Here is a 26,969-nt window from a genome sequence, read left to right as displayed (position 1 = left end):
ACATTACAGCCATTGAAATAGTGCAGTTAGGTCTGCTGCTAACCGGACAGCTGTTAAAATAGTGCTGTTATGTCTGCTGCTAACATGACAGCCGTTGAAATAGTGCAGTTATTTCTGCTTTTTACCGGACAGCCGTTGAAGTATTGCAGTTAGGTCTGCTGCTAACATGAAAGCCGTTAAAATAGTGCAGTTAGGTCTGCTGCTAACCGGACAGCCGTTGAAATAGTGCAGTTAGGTCTGCTGCTAACCGGACAGCCGTTGATATAGTGCAGTTAGGTCTGCTGCTTACCGGACAGCCGTTGAAATAGTGCAGTTAGGTCTGCTGCTAACCGGACAGCCGTTGAAATAGTGCAGTTAGGTCTGCTGCTAACATGACAGCCGTTGAAATAGTGCAGTTAGGTCTGCTGCTTACCGGACAGCCGTTTATATAGTGAAGTTAGGTCTGCTGCTAACCGGACAGCCGTTGAAATAGTGCAGTAATGTCTGCTGCTAACATGACAGCCGTTGAAATAGTGCAGTTAGGTCTACTGCTAACCGGACAGCCGTTGAAATAGTGCAGTTAGGTCTGCTGCTAACCGGACAGCCGTTGAAATAGTGCAGTTAGGTCTACTGCTAACCGGACAGCCGTTGAAAAATGCAGTTATGTCTGCTGCTTACATGACAGCCGTTGAAATAGAGTAGTTATGTCTGGAGCTTAACGGACTGCTGTTGAAATAGTGCAGTAAGATCTGCTGCTAACATGACAGCCGTTGAAATAGTGCAGTTATGTCTTCTGCTTATCGGACAACCGTTGAAATAGTGCAGTTAAGTCTGCTGCTTTTTCGTGTCCTGTACTATAGAGGCAATTCGTATCTTATTAAAAGCATCATCTGCCCTTGCCATTTTTTCTGGATTTTCGAGATATATAAATCGACACATTGTCGTAACCCTATGATGACCTGAGTCTTATTAAAAGTCATGTACATATACAACGCTTCTGAAACTTCTTTACGTTCATTGGAAAAATTCTAGTTTCTGTTATATTGATGCTTGCGGCTAAATTAAAAAGGGAAAAAACGTCTACGCCGGAAGTACGTTAATTGAATGTTAATGTGTTGTCAGTGGCTTTTGTTATTAATCAGCCACTAACCTTCAGCATTTGCCTGATACAAGGATCAACCCACATACAGAGCCTTTGATACAGTTCTTTATGGTGTCTTAACTTTTGAACCAGGAAACACAGTAACCCCTATTAACGTTGTCTTTGCAATCGACGTTTCTTTAGAATTGTATCGAAATGATATTAAATGAAAATGGTCCCTTTAAATGTTCTGTATACGTGTTTTATTGGCTTTTATATGATCAGAAAAAAACACACAAAATATCTTAAATGAGATACATCGAAACAACATTATTAAAAAGAATTTTTAAAATGTTCAGAACCGGGTTCCATTCAGTTATCAAAACTGTCGCATATTCTAAATAATGAAATAATACGCATTTCTTTGCAATGTTAAAAATGATCATGTTGTTGGCATTGCAAAATAAGGTAATAATAATACCCAGGATAAGGTTTTATCAGCATTCAATACATAAATGTTTTAGCTATTAATTGAGCGTAAAGCTTGTTAATATTAAAGTAGATTTTATCTTTATCACGACGCTACCAAAATATAGCACTAGTCGCAGTATGCGAAAAAAAGGTCCTATGCAATATGCGGCCAGGGCAGCTCCAGACAAGCCTGCGCGTCCTCAAGTCCGGTCATTAGGTACCCTTTCCGTTCAAAAGTCGCGCAATGTTTCGTAGTTTCGTAAGCGAATAGCGTGGCTGCTAGCCAGACTGCGAAAATGAATACAATGAGCCGCGCTCTGTTCAAATGGGTTTTAATGCATGTGAGTAAAGTGTCGTCCAGATTAGCCTGTGCAATCCGCACAGGCCAATCAGGGACGACACCTTCCGCATTATCTTAATTTTTGCTAAGAAGAGACTTTCTTGAAACGAAAAATATAATTAAAGCGGAGAGTATCGTTCCCAATTAGCCTGTGCGGACTAATCTGGGACAACACTTTATTCACATCGATTAAACCCCCTTTTCATAGAGCACGACCCATATATTCTAAAATATATGTTTTGGGATTCGTCTGCTTTGAGTACACTTACATCGCATGTTGCCATTGTTTGCACAATTTGATGGACTGAGTATCAATTTGTTTGGTTTAACATTCTCACATACTTTAAAGGCTTTTCATTTCTCATATCGATAAATGTATTCCTGGAAAAAAAGTTATTTTTACATTTTTTAATACAATGTTTGATAAAAAAGCAGGTTATCAAACCTGAATGTAGAATAATCGAAATCTATGTGAAAGAAACCATAAAGACCATGGAAGTGACCCCGTGTTGTTCACGTTGATAATAAATCATCTTCAAGCATAACACAAATTGCTGTTTTATACTTTTTAAGGAAATTCAATATTATTCTAGTAGTATGGAACCGTTGAGTACGTGGTTTTTACCATAATCAAAGTATAAGGTTGTTTATACTTTTTTCGTAAACACACTGTTATTTCATCGTAATGGTTCATCTACAAACAATCAAATACGATATCAAATTACACATTTTATAAAACAGATTGCAGTTGCAACGTCTAATTATTTTTTAATTACCATTTCATGCAACATTAAACAAATTTATCAAACCTTTATAAAATCCAACTAAACATTAAACACCAATCACAAAAAAAGGTTGAGGTAATCTTAAAAAAACCAATGAATTATGTGACACCCAATATATGGCAAAACTAAACAAAAATCTATTCCATGCTATAAGACAGTAAAATTTACATCAATTACCTGATTTTGTTTTACTTGTATTGACAATTTATTTTCGTCCCATATTAGCCTGTGCAGTCCACACAGGCTTATCAGCGACGACATTTTCCGCTTTTATGACATTTTTCGTTAGGAGATGGTCTCCTAAAAACGAAAACCCTGTCTAGGCGGAAAAAGTGTCGTCCCTTATTAGCCCGCGCAGCCTTTTCTTGGACCACACTTTACACACATGCATTAAGCCCTCTATCCTTGTGCACCGCTAATTGTTTTTCTCAATCCATACCTTGTTCATCATTGCTTTTGTTGAAAGGAAGTATCTTATAAAAGAAAATCAAATTAAGACAGAAAGTGTCGTATGTGATAAGCCTGTGTTGACTACACTGGCTTATATGGGAAGACACTTTATTCAAATGTATTAGGCCCGATTGTCCCAGGGCGCTGCTAAAACTTAATGGAATCACGTTTTGAGAAAACAGGGCATAAAGCATGTGCGTAAAGTGTCATTCCAGATTAGCCTGTGCAGTCCGCACAGGCTAATCAAGGACGACACTTTCCGCCTAAATTGGAATTTTTGCTAAAAGAGACTTCATTTAAACGAAAAATGTCATAAAAGCGGTTTGTATCGTCCGTGATTAGTATGTGCAGTCCGCACAGTTTTCTCAGAACGCGACTCATATAATGGAATGTTGGTTATGTAGCACACATTAGTATATACGAATGTGTGACGAAATCACAAGCCAATAAACACGTTGAGATGTCATGCGACATTCACACTTTTCCAGGACTGCAATCATGTGGCATGTTACATCCTACTGAAATTGGATAATTTGAGTGTGCAGGGAATCATAAAGACAATGTCTGTAATACGTATTTTATTCAAGGCAAAAGTTATCCTTTATAAGAGGCACTACCATTACTACACAATAAGGTTTTTTAGTGTTTTTTTTTAATGTATTGTTAATATGTATGGCACAATGGAAATAGCACAGATCCCTCCAGTTGTGTTTACATGATTTTTATACGACATTTCACTTAATTGCGGTCAGAACAAAAACGTGTACGTATTTTAATTATGAATTGAAAGTGTATTGTAATCAAGTTCGGAAGAGGTGGTAATGGAAATCATTGAAATTCATATTCATACAATATTCATACAATCGTAAATAATTTTCTGTTCAACTGTCAAAAATCATTCATGTAAAATACATGCACTATTGGGAAATCCCGATTTTTTAGTTCAGTATTTTAGTGGTATTGCTTCAATTTTGCTGATTTGTTTTATCTAAAAGATTTTGTTTAAAATTTATATTCAAGCAATACATACAAATACTATGTTAAAAATGAAAAAAAGGGGAATGGTCACCGACCTTGTTTTGATTTTATTCACCAATATATAACATGTACTTTTTCATTAAAACTGAAAAAATCTGCGTCAAAATAAATAATAACCTATGAAATTGCCAACATGTAGATATTATACATTCTAAGATACATCAAATACCATTTATTCAAACTACACACCACTTATTACACCACTGATAAATGTAAGCAACGGAACTAAAGCGCTCAGTATCAAACAACGAGAGCGAATATGGCGTTGAAAGTCTATTTCCAAGATACAGGGAAGTTTCTGCTGAAGTAAATGCTAAAGGATTACTTGTCTGAATGAAAATGTAAAAGGCTATCAAAAATACTTTTTTACGAAGAACAAGACTATTGCCAAGCAATAAAAGTCCCCTACCTCGCATGATGCAGTTATATAATTGTCTCCCTTTGTTTTCAGGGAAAGCAATTCTTTTAAGTTTGCCTTGCATATGGTAATTAAAAAAAAAATAACTCGCTTCTGCCAATAACATTATTGTTTTACAAACGAAATTTGATTTAGTTTCTAAGAACGTTTTTTCACGTAAAACGGTCTAAGATAAATTTACGAAAATGGTGCAAGCCATGTTCGTGGAAGAAAATTTTAGAAAAAAGTTTCTTAATGAAAAATTGTAAGAATTACAAAAAACTTTTCCCCTGTGATTTTGAAATGCGGTATTGTAAAAGCCTATTTGCGTTGCAAATAGACTAAAAACGAAATCAACAAAAAAAGTTCAGCGCACCAGCGATCGAACCACTGAGCATTGTACATTTAAGCGAGCGCCTAGCCCACTCGGCCATCTGTGCTTACACTGATAAACATATTGGGTTTTGATGAGAGTGTTAATCGGTGTTGCTATAGATATATCCCCGGCTCAATAAAGTACCGCAACACCCCTTAACAACTCTCCGCAACACGTCGACACAATTTTTGGTTCTACAGCAAATACGTGAAAACATGTGGGTATCGGCGTAAACTGTGTCGTTTCATTTCAGTGAGCATTATTTGATTAATGGTTCCATTACAGAATTCATGCAGTCAACATTTTTAATTAAACAAATCTCAATCATATTAATGTATTGGTTAAAGAATGGACCATAACATAAAATGAAGGTTATAAAAACGTATATAGTCGCACCAAATGCTAGATTTGAAAATAATGTATAACTTTAATACCTAGGCCCAACATACATGTATACCAAGTGACATTTTGGTTTCACGAATACACTTGCATTATTCTGGAATAAACCTTACTTACGGATACAAAAAGACGTTATGTTACATGTTTGATTGCGCATTTCTCAGAAAGGCATGTATAACAACTTTCTGTTGTTGCATTTCATGTTTAACCCATTTATGCCCAGTGGACTCTCCCATCCTTCTAAATTGGATCAAGTTATTTCCAAAATTAGGGGTGTCTGGTATATTTATTTATATTTTTAGAATATTTCTTACAGAAATTCCTTTTAAGCAAACAGCGCAGACCCAGATGCAGGACGCTAGGCATAAATGGGTTAATAACTTTCGTTCACATGGGTCCACGTTACAAAGAACGCCCTTAGTTTACACCTTGACTTACACAATCAATTTAATTGAAATGCAGTTGTTAGGAAAAGTACGTTTAGTGCATTTCTGATTACCGCAATGCATGCTTCAAGATATAAATGCTAGATGAGATATAGAGGATGTATATGCAAACTGTTTATTTCAAATAATCGGAAGCACTTCTTTTGTCAGGTAAATGTGGAACTTGTGGTCGCTGATAAGCCTGTGTCGAGTGCACTGGCTAGTCCTAGTTTAACCAGAGAGAGGCTCACAGTTAATACTTCTCTACTCCTATTTGTAAAGTTTGATCCCGATATCGCATGTCAATCGGTATTTATTGTGTGGACGCTTTTGTTTCGATATAATAATATAAAAATACATTGAGTCACCCCTTCCCATTCGCCACACAATTTGCATTGGCAATGCGCTACAAAATTTATTATCAACCAGTTTCTGTTAAACGTAAATTACGTGGGAGAAAATGGTATTGCTATCGACCTTAAATTAAGAAACATTAAAAATATTCTCTCGACGCGGCTTTAAATTTACAACTGATAATTGTTCGCATGATAACGTCTATTTAGCGACAAAGATGTCAATTGCAGTATAGTTAACTTCCTATATAACGAAAACGTACCGTATTGCACAGGTCTTCTTTAAGTTCCGGTTTATTATTGCTTAAAGCAAAAATCATTAATGTATACGTATATACTATGCAGATTCGGATTTTAATTTAAGTAATAATGTGACTCAAATATAATAATCACAAAACCTATCATACAACGTTTTTCAATTGGTATTGATAGTCAAAAACACTGCAAAACAAACAAAAATCGGACCGCACAGGCTAATCTGGGACGACACTAAAACACACATGCATTTAGGCGACTTAGTCCCAGAGCGCGACCCGAATCCTTTATACAAAGATCTTTAATACGTGCCTCATTCTGGGAAAACTGGGCTTAATACATGCACGCAAGGTATCGTCCAAGATTAGCCTGTGTAGTATGCTAATCAGCGACGACACATTCCACCAGTACTGGCTTTCAATTTAAAATAGACGTCCTTTAAACAAATAATTCCATCAAAGCGGGAGGTGTCGTCCCAGAAAAGCCTGTGCACACTGCACAGACTAATCTGGGAAGGCAATTTACGCACATGCATTTAGCCCAATTTTCCCAGAACAAGGCTAAATCGTCATCACCGATCGCAACAACACGCAACCAGGAGCGCTCTCAAAGTGGCCATAAATTCCCAGACAGGAAAGGACGACATCACTTGAAATAAAACTATACTTTGTCTCTTATTCGAAGCTGAAAACGTTATCATAGCGAACTAAAATGTGTGACAAAAACAGACGCCCATAAAACAGCCACATTGCTCTCTTATTGCGGGCGAAAAGCGTTAAGGTGTTCCAAGATTCTCGTACTGTATCGCGAACATATGTATTGATAGAAGATCTATCTGGCTAGATAGACACTTAGAACGATTCACGTAAAAGCATATAAGAACGTTTCGAAACAATAACAAATCCATAAGCGGCTTTTTGACAAAATAATGAAGAATCATTACTTAAATAAATCCCGAGGTGAAACACAGTATTACTTGAAACGGACCTTATGTACTTTGTGTGAACGGTACATTTTTATACCTCAGTAACGTAAAACTATACTTGTTATGTGTCTGCGTTTGTTTTCTTGAAAACTAACTCACTTTCACGAACAGATAAATCAACAAACCTTTCGAGAAAAGCAAATACCTATAATTATAATTTTAAATAATTATGTTTCTGCACGCTCAGTATAAAATATATGATGATAATTTATTGCCGCCCCCGTTTGAAATCTTAACATTACATATGGGTCGTGCTCTGTGAAAAGCGGGTTTAATGCAGGTGCGTAAAGTGTCGTCCTAGATTAGCCTGTGTTGTCCACACAGGCTAATCAGGGACGACACTTTCCGTTTTCATGATATTTTGCGTTTCAAAAAAGTCTCTTCTAAGCAAAAATCAAGTTTAGGCGGAAAGTCTCGCCCCAGATAAGCCTGTGCGGACAACACCGGCTAGTCTGAGACGACGCTTTCCGCACATGCATTAAACCCCCTTTTCACAGAGCACGGCCCAGATGTATTTTCAAAGGCGGAAAGGAATCACGTAAATTGTTGGTGACACATGTGTCTTTGTAGCAGATACTTGTGACTTTGATACGGCTTGTCGCATGCTAGTTTGAACCACACCTGAAGATACGAACCCCGTTGGGGAATATTAATACAAGATTGTGTGATGTCGTGACATATTCAAATGTACAGAAATTGTAAAACTTTAGAAAAATTATTGGGAGATAAAAAAATGCATTATGCGGCGTCTTATCAGGGTCTGCGCTGTTTGCTTATAAAAATGTCTGTAAGAAATATTCGAAATACATAAATAAATATACTAAACATCCCTAATTTTTGAAATAAATTGATTCAATTTAGAAGGATGGGAGAGTCAACAAGGCATAAATGGGTTAACACTCTGGTCACTGCCTTGAAACGATCAATGCAACGCATTTGACGTTTACACCGGTTGAAGGGATCCCAAGCCTTATCTTTATCCCAAGTTAACCACAAAACATACACGTGTACAAACACGTTAACCGTATAACATCGTCAGTCAAATTAAAAAGCCATACAATAAAAAAAGAATAATTTCTTATTATTAACAAACAAATTAAGAAACGAAATAGCAAAAGAACAACCACAACCTTGTGAGGAACGATGAATAACATGAGTTCACGTATAAGCTAGAACACATTCCATATAATCCTCGTTCTGGAAAAACGCGTGCAATGCATGTTCGTAAAGCGTCGCCCCAAATTAGCCTGTGCAGTCCGCAAGGCTAATCAGGGACGACAATCTCGCTTTAAATCGATTTTCGATAAAAATAGACTTTTTTTAACGAAAAATTCTATAACAGCGGAAGGTGTCGCTCATATATGCTCTTGGACATTATACAGGCTGTTTTTGTTTGAACCGTACACTGGGAAAACCGGGCTTAATGCATTAGCGTAATTTGCCGTCCCAGATTAAACTATACAGTCCGCACAGGCAAATCAAGGACGACACTTTTCAAATAGACCGGATTTTCGTTTGGATGAGGGTTCCTTCAAACGAACAATTTTGTGAAAGAGGAAAGTGTCGCCACGGCCTGTGCGGACTTCCCACGATGAACTGGGGCGAACTTTTACGCACATGCCACTTTTCCCTATATCGCGGCTAAATTATCGATATTTGAATTGACATTTAATTAATTAACCTATTTATGCCTAGTGGACTCTCCCATCCTTCTAAATTGGATCAATTTATATCCAAAATTAGGGATGTCTAGTATAATTATTTCTATATTTAGAATATTTTTACAGAAATTCTTTTAAGCAAACAGCGCAGACCCTGATGAGACGCCGCATCATCTACGCTGTTTGCAAAGGCCTTTTTCTAGACGCTAAGCATAAATGGGTTAAAATTCCTTAGAACAAAATCAATCAGCGAAAATTGTAAGGGGGCGTCAGTTTTGTTAGAAACGAAATTATAACAAAATAAAATAAATTATGTTGGCATTTATCTTTGTTCAGAGGCCATCTTCGAGATTTTTATATTTACATTTTATGGTCAAATGTACAATACTTTATCTCCATATCCTTTCTCGGCAAGATATTTTCAAGTTTGTGCATCAGAACATGAACCTTTAAAATTAAAAAAAGGGCGGTTTATGAGAAGTTTATACGCATTTTTAATTTTTATTTTCAAAGTAACGACAACAAAGAAGCATCTAATTCCAGGGTTTATATGATATAACATTTGATCGCATGAACATTTGGAAACTGGCGAGCCATTAAACGTTTTTGTAACGTAGGAGTACAAACAAGTAATGTGTCTGTGTTCGTCGACTACATCAGCCTCGTGTGTCGGGAAAGTCTTTAGAAAGCAGGTTTTTCTAAAATACTGTTTAACAAAAAACACCGTCAGACAACATTTAAAGCGAGATATTGCTTATTTCTATTGCAGCTGTCACTAAACAAGTTAAATCATGTTTATTGAGTAACCAAATACACTCAGGGAATATTTAAATTATATAAAGATCACTCCTTTTGTTCCCGCAATCGAATGTGGGAACAATTTCATGGAGAAAAAAGGAGCGATCTTTATAGAAGATCGTTTCATAAAAACGAGTATCCAGACGCATGAGAAAAACGGGGCTTAATGTAAGTGCATGAAGTGTCGTCCCGGGGATTTTGCAGTTTGAACAGACTAATAAGGAACGACAATTTACGATTTGTATGGAATGCTTCTTTTCAAGAAAGTCTTCTCTAAACGAAAATCAAGTCATGACGGAAAGTGTCGCAACTAATTAGCCTGTGCAGTCCGCACACTTAAAGCACCTGCATTAAGACCGTTTTTCAGAGCAAGTCTTATATTATTTAAATGAGTCATGTTGTGAGAACACTGGGCATAATACATGTGCGTTAAGTGTCGTCCCAGATTAGCCTGTGCAGTCCGCACATGCTAATCAGGAACGACACTTTCCGCCTTAACTGGATGTTTGCTAAGAAGAGACTTCATTTTCACGAATAATGTCATAAAAGCGAAAAGTGTCCCTGATTAGCCTAAGCGGACTGCACAGGCTAATCTGGGACGACACTTTACGCATATGCAATTTGCCCAGTTTTCTTAGAACACCATTTAAATTATGCCCGGTAAAACGAAATACGTAGTGAAGGTAAACTAAGTGAAATTAGAAAAAAATGGTTTTGATTTGCTTTTGTAGTACCGACTCTTTACTGTTATAAATAAAGCTTATATGCGCACCATATTCAAAACAAAAATATGTTGGCATGTATTTAATCGAGCGTTAATTTTTCTTTTTTAAATGTTTATTTAAAGATTGTCTAGTCTGATAAGTATGCTGAAAGCAAAACGTTAATACAGAAGAGAAAACATTAAATTAAAATCGGCTACGTCAAACACAAACATCACATATGGCATGGCCTGGATTACTCCAGTTCATGTCCTGTTTAGAAGTAGGCGATATTTCGTGATCACTCTTTAGAGGTAACCACTGATTCGTGATCACTTTTTAGAGGTAGGCACTGATTCGTGATCACTTTTTAGAGGTAGGCAATGATTCGCGGTCACTCTTTAGAGTCAGGCAATGATTCGTGGTCACTCTTTAGAGGCAGGCAATAATTCGTGATCACTCTTTAGAGGTAGGCACTGATTCGTGGTCACTCTTTAAAGGTAGGCAATGATTCGTGATCACTATTTAGAGGTAGGCAATGATTCGTGATCACTCTTTAGATGTAGGCAATGATTCGTGGTCACTCTTTAGAGGTAGGCAATGATTCGTGATCACTCTTTAGAGGATGGCGATGATTCGCGGTCACTCTTTAGAGGTAGGCAATGATTCGTGGTCACTCTTAAGATGTAGGCAATGTTTCGTGGTCTCTCTTTAGAGGTAGGCACTGTTTCGTCGTCCCTTTTGAGAGTTAGGCAATGTTTCGTGGTCTGTCTTTAGAGGTAGGCAATGTTTCGTGGTCTCTCTTTAAAGGTAGACAATGTTTTGTGGTCTCTCTTAAGAGTTAGGTGATGTTTCGTGGTCTATCTTTAGAGGTAAGCAATGTTTCGAGGTCTCTCTTTGGAAGTGGGCGATGTTTCGTGGTCACTCTTTAAATGTAGGCCATGTCTCGTGGTCTCTATTTAGAGGTAGACAATGATTCGTCGTCTTTTATTTAGAGTTAGGCAATGTTTCGTGGTCTATCATTAGAAAAATGCAATATTTCGTGGTCACTCTTTAGAGGTATGCAATGTTTTGTGGTCACTCGTAAGAGGTAAGCAATTTTCTGTTGTATCTTTAGAGGTAAGCAGTGTTTCGTGGTGTCTCTTTAGAGTTAGGCAATGTTTCGTGGTATCTCTTTAGAGGTAGGCGATGCTTCGTGGTCTCTCTTTAGAGTGAGACAATGTTTTGTTGTCAATCTTTAGAGGTAGGAAATGTTTCATGGTCTGTCTTTAGAGGTAAGCATTTTTAAGTGGTCTCTGTTCAGAGGTAGGCAATGTTTCGTGGTCTTTTTTAATAGGAAGGCAATGTTTTGTGGTCCCTCTTTGGAGGTAGGCAATGGTTCGTGGTCTCTCTAGAGGTAGGCAATGTTTCGTGGTCTTTCTTTTGAAGTAGGCAATGTTACGTGGTCTCTTTTTAGAGGTAGGCACTGTTTCGTGGTCTCATTTTAGAGTTAGGCGATGTTTCGTGGTCTCTCATTAGAATTAGTCAATGTTTCGTGGTCTCTCTTTAGAGGGAGGCAATGTTACGTGGTCTCTCTAGAGGTGGGCAATGGTTCGTGGTCTCTCTGGAGGTAAGCAATGTTTCGTGGTTTCTTTAGAGGTAGGCAATGTTTCGTGGTCTGTTTAGAGGTGGGCAATGTTACGTGGTCTCTCTAGAGGTAGGCAATGTTACGTGGTCTCTCTAGAGGTAGGTAATATTTTGTGGTTTCTCTGGAGGTAGGCAATGTTACGTGGTCTCTCTAGACGTTGGCAATGTTTCGTGGTCTCTCTGGAGGTAGGCAATATTTCGTGATATCTCTTGAGGTAGGCAATGTTTAGTGGTCTCTCTAGAGGTATTCAATGTTTCGTGCTGTCTCTAGAAGTAGTCAATGTTACGTGGTCTCTATAGAGGTAAGCAATAGTTCATTGTCTCTCTAGAGGTAGGCAATGTAACGTGGTCTCTCTAGAGGTAGGCAATATTTCGTTGTCTCTCTAGAGGTAGGCCATGTTTTGTGGTCTCTCTAGAGGTAGTCAATGTTTCGTGGTCTCTCTAGAGGTGGTCAATGTTTCGTGGTCTCTCTAGACGTAGGAAATATAACGTGGTCCCTCTAGAGGTAGACACTGTTAAGTGGTTTCTCTAGAGGTAGGCAATGTTTCGTGCTCTCTCTCTAGAGGTAGGCAATGTTTAGTGGTCTCTCTAGAGGAAGGCAATGTTTCGTGGTCTCTCTAGAGGTTGGCAATGTTTCGTGGTCTCTCTAGAGGTAGGCAATGTTACGTGGTCTCTCTAGAGGTAGGCAATATTTCGTGGTCTCTCTAGAGGTAGGCAATGTTTCGTGGTCTCTCTAGAGGTAGTCAACGTTTCGTGGTCTCTCTAGAGGTAGTCAATGTTACGTGGTATCTTTAGAGGTAGTCAATGTTTCGTGGTCTCTCTAGAAGTAGTCAATGTTTGGTGGTCTCTCTAGAGGTAGTCAATGTTTCGTGGTCTCTCTAGAGATAGGCAATATTTCGTGGTCTCTCTAGAGGTAGGCAATGTTACGTGGTCTCTCTAGAGGTAGGCAATATTTCGTGGTCTCTCTAGAGGTAGGCAATGTTTCGTGGTCTCTCAAGTGGCTGGCAATGTTTCAAGGTCTGTCTAGAGGTAGGCATTGTTACGTGGTCTCTCTAGAGGTAGGGAATATTTCGTGGTCTCTCTAGAGGTAGGCAATGTTTCGTGGTCTCTCTAGAGGTAGTCAATGTTTCGTGGTCTCTCTAGAGGTAGTCAATGTTTCGTGAGCTCTCTAGAGGTAGTCAATTTTTCGTGGTCTCTCTAGAGGTTGGCAATCTTTTATTTTCTCTCGAGCGGTTGGCAATGTTTCGTGGTCTCCCTAGAGGTAGGCAATGTTTCTTAGTCTCTCTAGAGGTAGGAAATGTTCCGTGGTCTCTCCAGATGTAGGCAATGTTACCTGGTCTCTCTTGAGGTAGGTCATGTTACTTGGTCTCTCTAGAGGTAGGCAATGTTTCGTTGTCTTTCTTTAGAGGTACACAATGTTTGGTGGTCTCTCTTTAGAGGTCGGCACTGTTTCATGGTCTCTCATAAGAGGAAGGCAATGTTTTGTGGTCTCTCTTAATGGTTAGGCAATGTTTCGTGGTCTCTCTTTAAAGGTAGGCAATTTCTTTCGTTGTCTCTCTTCAGAATTAGGCAATGTTTCGTGGTCTTTTTTAGAGTTAGGCGATGTTTCGTGGTCTCTCGTTAGAGGTAGGCAATGTTACATGGTTTCTTCAGAGGCTGGCAATGTTTCGTGGTCTTTCGTTAGAAGTACTCAATGTTTCGTCGACTCTTTAGAGGTAGCCAATGTTTCGTTGTCACCCTTAAGAGGTAGGCAATATTTCGTGGTGGTTTCTTCAGAGGTAGTAAATGTTTTGTGATCTCTTTTGAGGTAGGAACTGTTTCGTGGTCTCTTTAGAGGTAGGCAATGTTTCGTAGTCTCTCGTTAGTGTTAGGCAATATTTCATGGTCTTTCTTTAGAAGTATGCACTGTTTCGTGGTCTCTTCATCGAACATGGGTAATTCTGGACAATAATATGCGAATGCGCAAACTGGTCTGAAGTTTCTCAAGCTCCAAATGGCATACGTCCAGTTACACGAAATCAATATGTCACTAGTGGTTTTTTGCCCAGCATTTTCATACATGTAATCTTTTTGTTGAAGGTATCAAGCACAGCCATGTTAATTATTAATAAACACTCTTTTGAAATGTTCATATTTAACGTATTAATTTGTTTTAATTTTAAAAACTATGTAGCTAGTCATCAATTTGTTAATAGACAAATTTAGCATGGGTTTTCAGCCTAATCTCACTTGAGTCAGCTTATATTAAAATCATTATCCGAGGTTTATAGGGACGTCATAAAATGTAAAATAATTTTAATCAGTTACTTTAATCCGTTTGCAAATATACCCGCACTTCATTACTTTCATCATAATAAATATGTTCTTGTTATTTGAACAATTACGGGCATTTTATAGATGTGATCTTGTGGTGTGATTATGACGCCTTGAATGTGGCGAATTGCATCTGATTTTGACAAATGTGTGTCATCTATATTTGTTGATTTTAACTCGTTAACTATTTTTTCAACTTACACACTGTTAAACAGGAGTATTGCATTCCTACACAGGTTGAACTATTGCAGTGAGTAGGAATTGAACCAAACAAAATCCTGAAACAATTGAACATCGAAAGTTCAGTAGATTCGTAACAAAACCGGTTATACCGATTTAAGGATATATCGGAATCTGTGAACACTGCTCAGCTTAACCCGTTACTCAAAATAAGACTACAAGACGATTGCGTCACACACTGAAATGTTAATGTAACATCATTTAGCTCAATAAATTGAGTCTTGTTCTGAGACAACTGGGCTTAATGCATGTGCGTAAAGTGTCATCCCAGATTAGCCTGTGCAGTTCGCGCAGGCTAATCAGGGACGACACTTTCCGGCTTAACTTGATTTTCGGTAAGGAGGGACTTCCTTGAAACTGAAAATGCCTTTAAAGCCGAAAGTGTCGTCCCTGATTGTCCACACAGGCTAATCTGGGATGACACTAAGCCCAGTTTTCTCAGAACGCGACGCAATTTCACATAATTTACTACCTCAGTAGTATTGTGATATCGTATTGTGATATTGTTGATAATAAACATAGGAACATTATTGCTAAATTGGGTTTAGCGTTTCACAAATTATCTATTGCTTATAATCAGAGATCACCGCCTCTGTTTGTTACGCAACCTTAATGATATCGAAAATGAGTATAATTGTTTTCTCATAAAAAATATGCTTTTTTATGCTGATGTTATGGATAGCTGTATTCTAAAGTTATAAAGATCTCGTCCAAATATGTCCACGTTTATATAACTACTGAATAGCTCATTTTAAAATGTTTTAAACTAGAGAAAATACCAAATATAAACGAAATAATAAAATGATTATATTTTTGTTGACAATTAGAACAAGAACATCATAATATTAAAATTGTTTAATTTATTAAACGCATTTTGACATAATTGGGTCACTATGTATTTACGTTATCCATGTGAAATATTCGCGAAAACATGTTAATATTATGTCTATTTAAATTGATCTTCTTTCGAAATGATGTTAATTCTTGGGTTGTTTATTCTTCAAACGCACATTTATATTGTAACGGGTGTTAATGGCGATGCGTTATATATGTCCAAAGCAAAATAAACTATTCGGTATAAAATCAAACACTTGCGTTAGCATTTTACTCACGCGTTATTCTAGACAGTTTGTTTGATTCGTTAAACCTTTGATATAAGCTTATTTGCTTTTGTCCGGTAATTAGGTCCTTCTTGTCTGACATATTATATATAATATATATAGATATATATAGATATAAGAGATATATATAGAGATAGATATAATATATATAGATATAGAGATATATAGATAGATATATATAGATATATATATATATAAATATATATATATATATATATATATATATATATATATATATATATATATATATATATATATATATATATATATATATATATATATATATATATATATATATATATATATATTTATTTCTTTATTTATTTATTTATTAAAATGTGCAATAAATATAATATAAAGTATATGTGCAAACAACGTCTTTTGAGATGTCCAAGATGGAATTAATTAAATAATTCAATATTATTGTTTCTCCCATGTCAAAAGTCCAAATCTTAAAGGGGCCTTTACACTGATTTTGGCATGTTTTGAAGTTTGTCTTAAATGCTTTATATTGATAAATTTGAACATTGGATATACAAATCTCCAGTACAAAATCAATGATAACATTAAAATAAAAAGACTGTAACCCTCAACAGGGCTCGAACCACTGATCCATGCAGTCCTGGAGTAAAAAGTCTCCCATTTTGACCAATCGGCCATCCGTGCTCATACAATGAGTGATGTATTTTATACTTTATATAATATAAGAAATCCCCGTAGTTTCACAAAATAAAACGACAACAACAGAACTTTCAAAATTATTCAATCGTTTCGCGTTGCAACGCGTTATAATTTTCAGGTCTTTCAATCGTCAAAAGATGCATATAATGGCTATTTTAGAGCATGGTAATGTTCAGTATAACTGTTTACTCACAAATACCATTACTAAAACGAAAATTTGCTAATCTGAAACAACTTTTTTTTAATTTTGTCAATTTACCAAAACGTAAATAGGCCCCTTTAATAGTTTCCAATAGTTCACGTTGATCTCTACTCCAAACGGCAATGTCGTATTATCTCCTCCCACAAGCAAAATAAAAACACTAAAATCTAAGTATATAAGGGAAAATCTTCGCACACCATGCAGTTAGTAAAAAGTTGTATCCTGATTTCAATACAAGAATTCGCTACAGATTTATTAAATACGATCACGCAATGTCACAGGCAGAATGGTTCTACATTTCAAACAGTAACAGTGTTCACATGTGCATTAGCGTACTACTCTCACAAGAGAATAAAACCTGACATGATAAAAAAATCTAGAAGGATACATTAAATGTAGTTCGATTTGGACTCAATAATGAAGTTGATAACAAATGTATGCTAAGTTCAGTTTGAAATTGGTATTAAAGATGAAAAAATTGATGTTTATAGTGTCAGTTACTAAAATCGTTTACTTTACAATTATGAACAAATCTTGTTGAATAAAATATGTTTGGATATATATAATTTGAAAATATATCCAATTGTCATACTTAATATTCAAAGTTCCACAATGACCCTGCGCGACTTTAGTATGTTTTAGTCTCTTCGCACCCTCATAGCAAGTGGATTTGCCCAAGTATGTACACACGTTCCCACTGCCGATCAGATCAACTCGATCAAGCCCGACCAAGCTACGGGTACTGGTCTGGTTCGGTCGGCATGAGTGGTCGGGGGCGGTCGGGTAGGTCGGCATTGGTCGGGCTTCCTACCCGATATTTTTTGACATGTCAAAAAATATCGAGTAGCGGTCGAGTAGGAAATTGATCGAGAAGCGCTCGGGAAGCGGTCGTGTATTAGTCGAGTAGAAGATCGAGTTGATCGTGAAGCAATCGTGTGGCGATCGAATTAACATCTTTTACACGATCTGTACCCGATCCGCTCGACCTCTACCCGAGTTATTTTAGATCGCGACACGATCCACTCGAGCTCTATTCGATTTGATGTGCAGATTTACTAGACTGCTACCCGACGGCTATTCGACCGTACACGATCACTTTCCGATTGCTACTCGACCATACAGGAGCTCTGTACCCGATCCGCTCGACCTCTACTCGAGTTTTTTTTAGATCGCTTTGTACGACTGTAGTACGACCATCACGATCTGGTCGTGTGAAGATCTGGTGGTGATCGAGCTGAGGTCCACTTGGTCGAGCTGAGATCGTATAGGGCGAGCGTATAGGTCGAGATGATCGAGCGGTAATCGGAAAGATGGTTGAGTGGACGTCGTGAATGAGTCGTGTGGGGGTCGTGTGCTATCGACAAGAGGTCGAGAAGAGGTCGTGTATACCATTTTTAGTCGAGCTTGGTCGGGTTTGGTCGGGAAATTGGGATGATCGAGTTGATACGATCGGCAGTGGGAATCCACCTTTAAGGTAGCGCACCCGTATGGGAACATATCCAAATATAATCTAATGTATTATTTTCTTAATCAGCATTGTTTCACTGAACTACATGCACATTTTTAGGTAGGCTTTCCATGCACATTTAAATGGGGTAAATGCAAGTTCCATAATTCATCCAGATTTCCAAATATGGGCATGCAGTGGGGGTGTACAGATGCATTAAAGGTGTTGAAAGTTTAAACAAGATGAAACAAGTGTTCTTTTACACACATTTATTTTTTATAACGTGTTATCTATGGAAGAGCGCCATGAAATGTAAGTGGTTTCAGTCAAGTAGATATGAGGGTTGGTTACAAACAAAGTGTCATAAAATTAAAAATATTATCATTTAAGTAATACTTTGAACTTAGTTTTTATAGATACACTATATAAAGCAAAAATACCAAGAAATAGAGAGATTTACCGTTTACTTTTTGAAATAAAAATTAAAATGCAACATGCATGATTCGTATCTTCAGCAGTAAATCACCCAATTTAGCCAAAACGTTGTTTAAATTTTAAAAATTAAAGAATGTGCAGAAAAATTGCAACATTTTTAACAATAAACATAGCTCATATGCTATATAAAATCAAATTACGTTAGAAAAGAAATAAAACGCGCCGCAAAAAGTATGCGACGTCGGCAGGATTCGAACCTGCGCCTGAAGATCCCAAAAGATTTCTAGGCAATAACCACTTGGCCATTACAACTTAATATTAGTTAAAGCTTAAATTAGATATAAATAAGTACAAAGTTATAAAGGCTCTGCGATCTTTGAAGAAATTGCGAAATCATATTTTACAGATTTGGATCAATTTCAATATTTATTGTGAAAATACTGTATTATAAAGGAATAACGTAAACATATATCAAAATTCGAAGTTTGAAAAAAAAATATAATTGATCTCTTGGAAATAACCGATCATTAAAGAACGGCAATGACCGTAAAATAAATCGCGGGAAATCATTACGAGTGCGCTACCTTAAGATCCGTCATAGCGAAAATCGTCAGTGTTAAAGTCTTGAAAATAAAATCTCGTGTTTTTCAAGCATTATATTGCACTAAATTTACCTTCGTCAATTTGGCAGTTAAGAATGTATGCATTGCGATCAGATCAGTTGTCCGGTAAACGCACGCGAGACGGATTTAAGGAATTGTTCTGGACATGAAGGGTTTATTACGCTTACTCCGGTTCCCCATCCCCCATAAAAAGACTGCATCATCATTGAATGATTGTCAGTAAAAAATTCAAAAGCTTGACATTTCCGCGTGACGTTTATTAGGAATGAGTGCTGGGATGCACCCAGTGTCCCCACATAATTCTTCCTCAGCAACGGAAGGACTTCATACATGCGAAATACCATACTTGAGCTTATTATAATAATACATAATGTGGTTTTCCCTAAACAAAACTATTGTTTCTATTCCATGACAGTGACCTCTTAAGAATGTCATTTTACTTTTCAAACACTCATCATTAGTTGATTTATTTAAGAAGTATGTTCATACTATAACATATTTGTATCACGCACGTTTTCCCATAAATACGACTGGTATATTTATGGAGCCATTACATATCTACTACATGACTACAACATGACATCACATTAGCATTTAACTCAAGTAATATATTGTTCATGTTAATACTATTTCAGCACGCATTTCAACTCTTTATATTAACGTTAACGGACGGAATAGCATACGTCTTGAAATAAAAATGCATCAACTTCGTATGGCATTCTACATTTATTTTTTTAATTCAATATAAGACAAACAATGTATACATGTAAATGATCATAAAACAAAGTGATACCATGTAGCAACAATAATGTTCAAACATGTTATACAAGATATGCTAATATATACTTTTTTGACCTTGTGGATTCCTTTTGATAAAATCAAGGGTTAATATATATTTTTTTCATTTAAAAAAATAAGAATGAGCATATTCGGGATATGTTCTAACACGGTTGTAATTTGTTTCTACCTAGTACTGGCTATTGTCAACGATGTTAAAAGTTATTTAGAAGAAAAGGTAATGACTAAATAACATAAGCATGCAACAAGAATACATATGAGCCTCGCATTCTGAAAAGGGGATTTAATGCATGCACGTAAAGTGTCGTCCAAGATTAGCCTGTGCAATCCGCACAGGCTAATCAGTTACGACGATATCCGCCTTAGCTTGCTTTTCGTCATCAAGAGTCTTCATTTAAACGAAAAATACAACAAAAGCGGTAAATGTCGTCCCTGATAAGCGAACTGCACAGGCTAATCTGGGACGAAACTTTGTGCACATGCATTAAACCAACTACTCTCAGGGCGCGACTCATATCAATTTTTTTATTATTTGTTCAGTCGTAGTCTATGAGAATTCTTATGTCTTTACATAAGCGGTTTGCAGAACCAGCACGCATCAGTTTGAATGCAATTGAATAATAAGAACCACACAAATTAAAAATTTAATGCAGCTGATACCATATTCACGAATCGGATATTATTAATTTTAAATACTCAAACTTGCTAATTTATTATGTTCATGACATTGGACAAATTGCTTAAATATATACCGGTAGTGCACCGTAAAAAAGACACGTCATCAGACAAAATAAACCGATTGTTCGATCTTGGTATGCATATAACAATGTATATTTTAATCAGGAATTTTTGATTTCTTTTTACCTGTACTCTATGTATAAACATGAAATAATAAAAAAAATCAAAAGTATCAACAACCACCATGTGTCATGAAGACTACAACACCCCCGACACCCTGCCTTACACCTATCCCCCATACACACCGCCCCCACCTTCCACACACATACACATACCATTAGCACAATATAATCCTCCGACAGTTTGACTAAAAAGGAGCATAAGTTGATGTATCCATTCCCCCTTCCAGATCATTCAGTTGGTCAGGCTCGAACCTTTAACTACTCGCGTCAAACGAGTTTTTCCACATACCCACGAAGCCATTGAATTTCAACCGAACATTTGGGTAAAGGCAATTGATTGGTTGACTGACTAATCCACTGGTAAACTTATGACAAATTGCTGCATTTTAATATATGGTAATTACTGAAAAACGACAACAAAGCAACAAGTATACTGACAGTAACTTCATATGTCCGTTATTGTTTAAAATATGTAAGTAAAAAATTGTCATTTTATTACTACATAATAAAAAGATTAAACTTAACGAGTCACTTCTTGTGGTAAATGGCAATATTTATATGTTGTATTTATACTGATGTATAACTAGCATATGTTTTCAATCATGCTTATAATTCATAAAAATAAATTATAGTTGCTCAAGAAAATACAACCTTACTACACACGCTTACTACACTTACCTTTCTCTGGTACTTATCCCTGGTAAAACAAGTTGGTAACGCCTTTAGTTGGTAGAAAATCCGAAACGGTCCACTCCAACACAAAACACTTAAAATAATATCCAATAAATGCACTTTCCAGCATGCGTATTCCTATTATTAAGTTATATAAGTTCAAAAACTTAAATTATAAGACTATCAAAATAACTATCTCAGATGAAATCAATAAATACCTTTCGCCTTTCCATAAACAAAAACCTTAGTTGATTTGCAGCATGTAAGTGCCTTAGTTACATCTTCACTACTAATTACAACGCTTGAAATATTTTGCGCCAACAACCCCTAGTACGTCTCTGACACCTACACCGTCATTATGATTATAATCCATGATCTCTGATATTTTCTCACTTCTGTGATCACGCGGATTCCTTCTAATATTTCCGATAATCCCTACCATGGATGGATGCACAATTGTACCGCTTAATTCGGTTTTGTCTTCATTATCGACGAAGATGATGCGATGCTACTCACTAATAAACGCTGATTGGTATTATCAGTGACTCGTTTTATTAAAACTGCTCTCTTTGCAGATGAATTGCACCGAAAAGAATTCTAAGAAGACGTAATACTTAAATGAATGACTTATACATTTTGCCATTTTTAACGTTTTTATCAGTTACTGCAGTGGTTATAATATAAACCTTTAAAACTCTCGTTATATGTCTAAATATAATTATTTTAAAGCCGTGTTAAATTAATAGCGATGTTTCTTCCTGTCCGGGCTTTATTCAGACAGATGTTTATTTGGTGGCGCTGCGACATCATCAGCGCCCAAGTGGACTCAAGTGTCTCCGGACTAATTAATAAATTCACTCTACACCAAAAGCCCAAGATGGAGATGTTTATTGTAAATCATTAACATCTACTTTACAAGGGAATATGGTAGTCATTTGTTACCCATTTGTCTCAAGATGCATGCAGATTTATTCTTTGAACTTAGTTACATCAAGTAAGCGACTTAGTCGTACTATTCTTAAAATGACTTGCTTACACGCAGATTTCTAAAAATCGAAACTGAATTAATTTTAAAGATTTTATATAGTTTGTATTTACATGTGTAAATATGTGTATCTATAGTATGGCTTGCTTGCAAAATACATATACAGTGACGAATGTTGTATATTCCAAACTTTGAAATTCCTACTTGCGTGACGTTCTCACGTTTATTAAAATCGTTTGATGTTGTTAGCTCTCGCACGTTTTTAGATTAAAATAAATTGTTTTACGTTAAAAATGCGCAGCAAAATATACACTTTCCTCGTATGCGTTATACATGTATAATCTAATCAGTAGTAAGTCATATTTCGCTCCTCTGGCTCAATGTTCGATAATAACAAGAGCAAGATCAATTCGAGATATCTAAACACTCTACATAATAGACAGGTCTATTCATGCGATACTGTGACGTCATGATCCCATTTGCTGAAATTAATCCTGACTCTTTTTCTAAATTTATTAGATATCAATTTCATCCCCCACCCACCCGCTTCACACAATGATCAGTAGGAGATATGCTGTCAAGTTGTCTATATTTGGGGTGTGTTATGACAAAGTATCGCGGAGAGGGTTTCTTAAGAGCCCCGGGGGCTTGTCCATCATATATTCATAACCGATCCATCAAGCGATGTTCTGCTCCTGCCTGTACATTATAACAGCAAAGCGCACTACCCCTTACACCCGGGGGGATGCAATCGTGTGCCCCTTTTATAGTGTCATATAACCTTTCAAAGGAGAGCTTTTATTTTGATTAGTCGATTTCGCTCTTTTTTATTCTTTCGATGACACTAATGACGTTATCGTCGGTTTCGTAGTTAGAAAAAAACATAAAAAACACAGAAAATACGTGTCTATGAACTAAACGTACACACAAGCAAATATACTAGCGTCATGCGAAAATTGGGCTTATGCAATCACGCAGTCTGATATGCAACTACTCTGTCAGTTACGGTTATACATGGACGATAACCCTTAGTAATCTAATAAAAAACAAACCTGAATGAATCAGCTGGTTAGTCGGGATCTACGCTGGTCGCGTATGCCATAACGCCCATGTTCGCGTTTGACCTATCATATGCAGATGTGCATACCGTATATTGTAAGTGTTATTTCAAATGTGTAACTCTATATTAAACTGTTTTTCTACCTGTGTGTTCTTTAGGTTGATGTTAATTTTAAAATTGTATACATTTTTATATATTTTGACAACACAGCAACTAATCAATATTTTTGGAGGAAGTTTTAGTTAATTATTACAAGGCCAATGGTTCCTCCACTGAATCATTTAAAGTCCTGATAAATTCCTTCGATTAAGGCATTTGTTCAGAGCACGCATACAGACTGCTTGTTAACATCCTATTTGCATATAAAAATAAAAATTTTCCGTCTTGGATGAAAAACATAGATTTTAAAGCGTATCTTCGAAAAACTAATTATTTCGAATTTTTAAAATAGATCAGAACATGAATTTCAGTTTCTTTCTGGACACATTTACGCGTTTATTGTCAATACAGCCTGTTGTTAACGTTACATTTGAAGTACAATCTAATATAGGGGTAACTTATTTGAAGATATTGGGATTGTTTTCATTTTTCATTTTTTTGCAGATTTGCACTGATACGTATTAATTATTTGGATACATTTACTAATTATTAATACTTTAAAACAATAAATTATAGAGACAACTTCCTATCTTAAACAACTAATTTTTTACTAAATTCGTATGAAGTTTTACATAAAATGCCAATACTAATAGACATTTCGCGTAATATAAGGTGAGATAATTCGATCGGGAGGTCACGGGTTCGATCTGTGGGAGCGTTCTTAAGATCCTCCATTGACACCAAGGAAACGGACTCGAGAGCGTTTCATATAAGCTTTAGGCTTGCTATGCAATCGAGCTTAAATAAATGGGTATAAAAAATATACAAGAGGCTTCGAATGCAGCACACTTTGCCGACGCACATTTCTTCTTGTGCCTTTCTATGATATTCTGGAAGTTCAACAAAACCTAGGCGCTAATTGGGGTAATGTACCGTGGGTTCTAATAAATGTTAAAGTAAGTTCTTTTTCATGGCAGGTAATATGTTCGCTGGCCATGCTCCTCGAATTTGGAAAGCATAGATTCGCCGCATAGTCCATCCGTCCGGATTACATTTTTAATGGAATATTGAATCGGAGGATGAAACGCTATCGATTATGTTTTCCTTCCTACTTGATGTCCGCCCGTCCTTCCGTCCGTTCGTCAATCCTTCCGTACTTCTCGTACTTTGTTACTAAGCAAGAAATTTTTAAGAAGCTAACATAGTAACTGATCATGCCCTTATTGCTAGATTGTTCCGATAAATTGATCGTTCATCCGTTTATATCCCGATTGTCTTGTCCCCGAGCTTTCAAATAACTCATACTCTGACGAAGTGCATTGTCGTAGAGCATCTATCAGTTCCAGAGATATTCTTGTTGAATAGAGATGAGACTGAGATCGGTCTCAACTCCATCAGACTTGTCGTTTCTTCAGGGTCAATCCCCAGTACAACTTCTTTCTCATAGGGTTCTTCTAAGCTTCCGGAGGCTCGGGTGTGGACTTAACCAAGTTATCTATATCCAGTGCATGTCAATGTCGTTTTACTTTCTCCCCATACAATTAAGTTTACATCTTATTAGGTCACCTACGACCGTTCGTTTTGCCAAGTCCTTACATTCCGCCATCCCACTCGTCGAATAACCTTTGGTCCAATGATGTTTGTTATCCGGTCAACAGCTTATTGATGGTTTTATCCTTGAGCAGTTGTTTGTTCAAATATCTGACCTGCTCTCATTCTTATCCTCCAATTTTAAGTTTAGATGGTGCTAATTTCTTTAGCAAATGTGAACATATTCCTAGTGATTAATTCGTGTTCGACCCTATAATTCCTTAAAAGAAATGTCTTGCGAAGTTCATATGTAAAATTTGCTCGAACAATAAAACATTACCTTTAATATTTTTTTAAAATATCATCGGAAAAACTGTGGTGTTCTTACCAGACAATTAACCATTGCGATTGGTTATGGTGACTCTGATTGTAATTGCAATCCTGTAATACAATGTTGTTGAGGCACGGCTTCGGTATGGAAATAAAAGTACGACAACAATCTTCTTGCGAAAGTCCCAAGAGTTGGTACGACAACAATCTTCTTGCGAAAGTCCCAAGAGTTGCAACTGTCAGTCCCAAGAGTTGCAACTGTCAGAAAGTCCCAAGAGTTGCAACTGTCAGATGAGCTTAAGTTGCTTAGACTATTTTATTACGTAATAACTAATAAAACGCAACCTTCTATGATGCCGATCAGTTCTACGCCCACTTTTTTGTTTCACATATCATAACAATTGAAAACCGCAAATCAAAGCAAAACATCTGAAGTAAGCACATGCTTTTGTTAAAGTCAAATAACTGACATAGTTCTTTGAAAAACACACACATTATTACTCACTATACATGCAAGTGTTTTGTCATGGTCGGAACCCAAGTTCATTCAAATATGCTATGCTTCTTTATTGACCATGAGATACCAGGCTAGCAAAAAGTAATAGTGTCTTAAATAAATTCAAAGTACTGAAAGTACTGGTTTGACGATGCTTTTGAAGAGGATGGATATATAGAGGATATTTGTTGGATTCGGTGGCATATCGATTTTCCCAGAAAAAATGCGAAAAATATCGATATTTTCACTGTTATTTTTCACTGTTTGAAAAAGTCAAATACCAGTTTATTTCACTGATATTTCTGTATAAATCAACGGAAAGCATAACATAAATAAGCATTCATTTAAGTTAGTCTACATCACCGCAATTGTGTAATGTTTATTGCTTGTCATTTATCTGCAGTTAATGGTTGTGGTGCAATCGTTTTCGTTCTTGGACACTGCATCCCGTCAATGCAGGGTTGGCACCAATCGACCGCCCCCGGTTTTAACCGGCGGTTTTTACCGATTAAAACCGCCCCGGTCAATACTCCCGAAGTGGTCATTACTGGTCAATACTGGTCGATTGAACTTTACCCCCAATTTTAATTTATATTCCATGCCTAATTAAACAATATTGATAATATAAATTAAACAGACATGTTGCCAATAATGTCTTAAGCTATTAATACCCACTATTTTATACCTGTTCATGCAATTTGTAGGCCAATCTCTCAAAATTTTGCAAATAAGTCAAAGTTGGTCAATTGAATTTTTTTGGTTTGTTGAACTTTTTTTTCAATTCTAATGAATTTTGATGCTCAGATAATTCTGTGCTTGATTCAACAAGAACCTGTAAATTACTGTGTATGAGTTGTTCCTCATACCCCACTGTCCCAACAGTCTTCTTACAGTCTTCTCACCTATACAGGTTGGGGCACCCAAAACTGATAATAGGGCCTTAAATGGCACCTTTTT

The 26,969-nt window shown here is 36.6% G+C and overlaps 1 protein-coding gene across 3 annotated transcripts in view; it reads right to left on the bottom strand.

The window, feature by feature from the left end:
• The window catches only part of LOC127851737 (uncharacterized), a 35,141-nt gene extending 13,279 nt beyond the window's left edge, over positions 1-21,862 (bottom strand). For 2 of the 3 annotated variants that reach the window (XM_052385600.1, XM_052385601.1), the window contains exon 1: positions 21,519-21,850. The gene's annotated coding sequence lies outside the window, so the exon portion shown is untranslated. Of the gene's footprint in view, positions 1-21,518 lie in introns of all 3 variants that reach the window. The other variant, XM_052385599.1, reaches the window with a different exon arrangement.
• Positions 21,863-26,969: the final 5,107 nt, after the last annotated feature.

Source organism: Dreissena polymorpha, chromosome 11 (genome assembly GCF_020536995.1).
Source record: "Dreissena polymorpha isolate Duluth1 chromosome 11, UMN_Dpol_1.0, whole genome shotgun sequence".
In the NCBI taxonomy this organism is placed as follows: domain Eukaryota; kingdom Metazoa; phylum Mollusca; class Bivalvia; order Myida; family Dreissenidae; genus Dreissena; species Dreissena polymorpha.
This window is presented reverse-complemented; position numbering and strand designations above follow the sequence as displayed.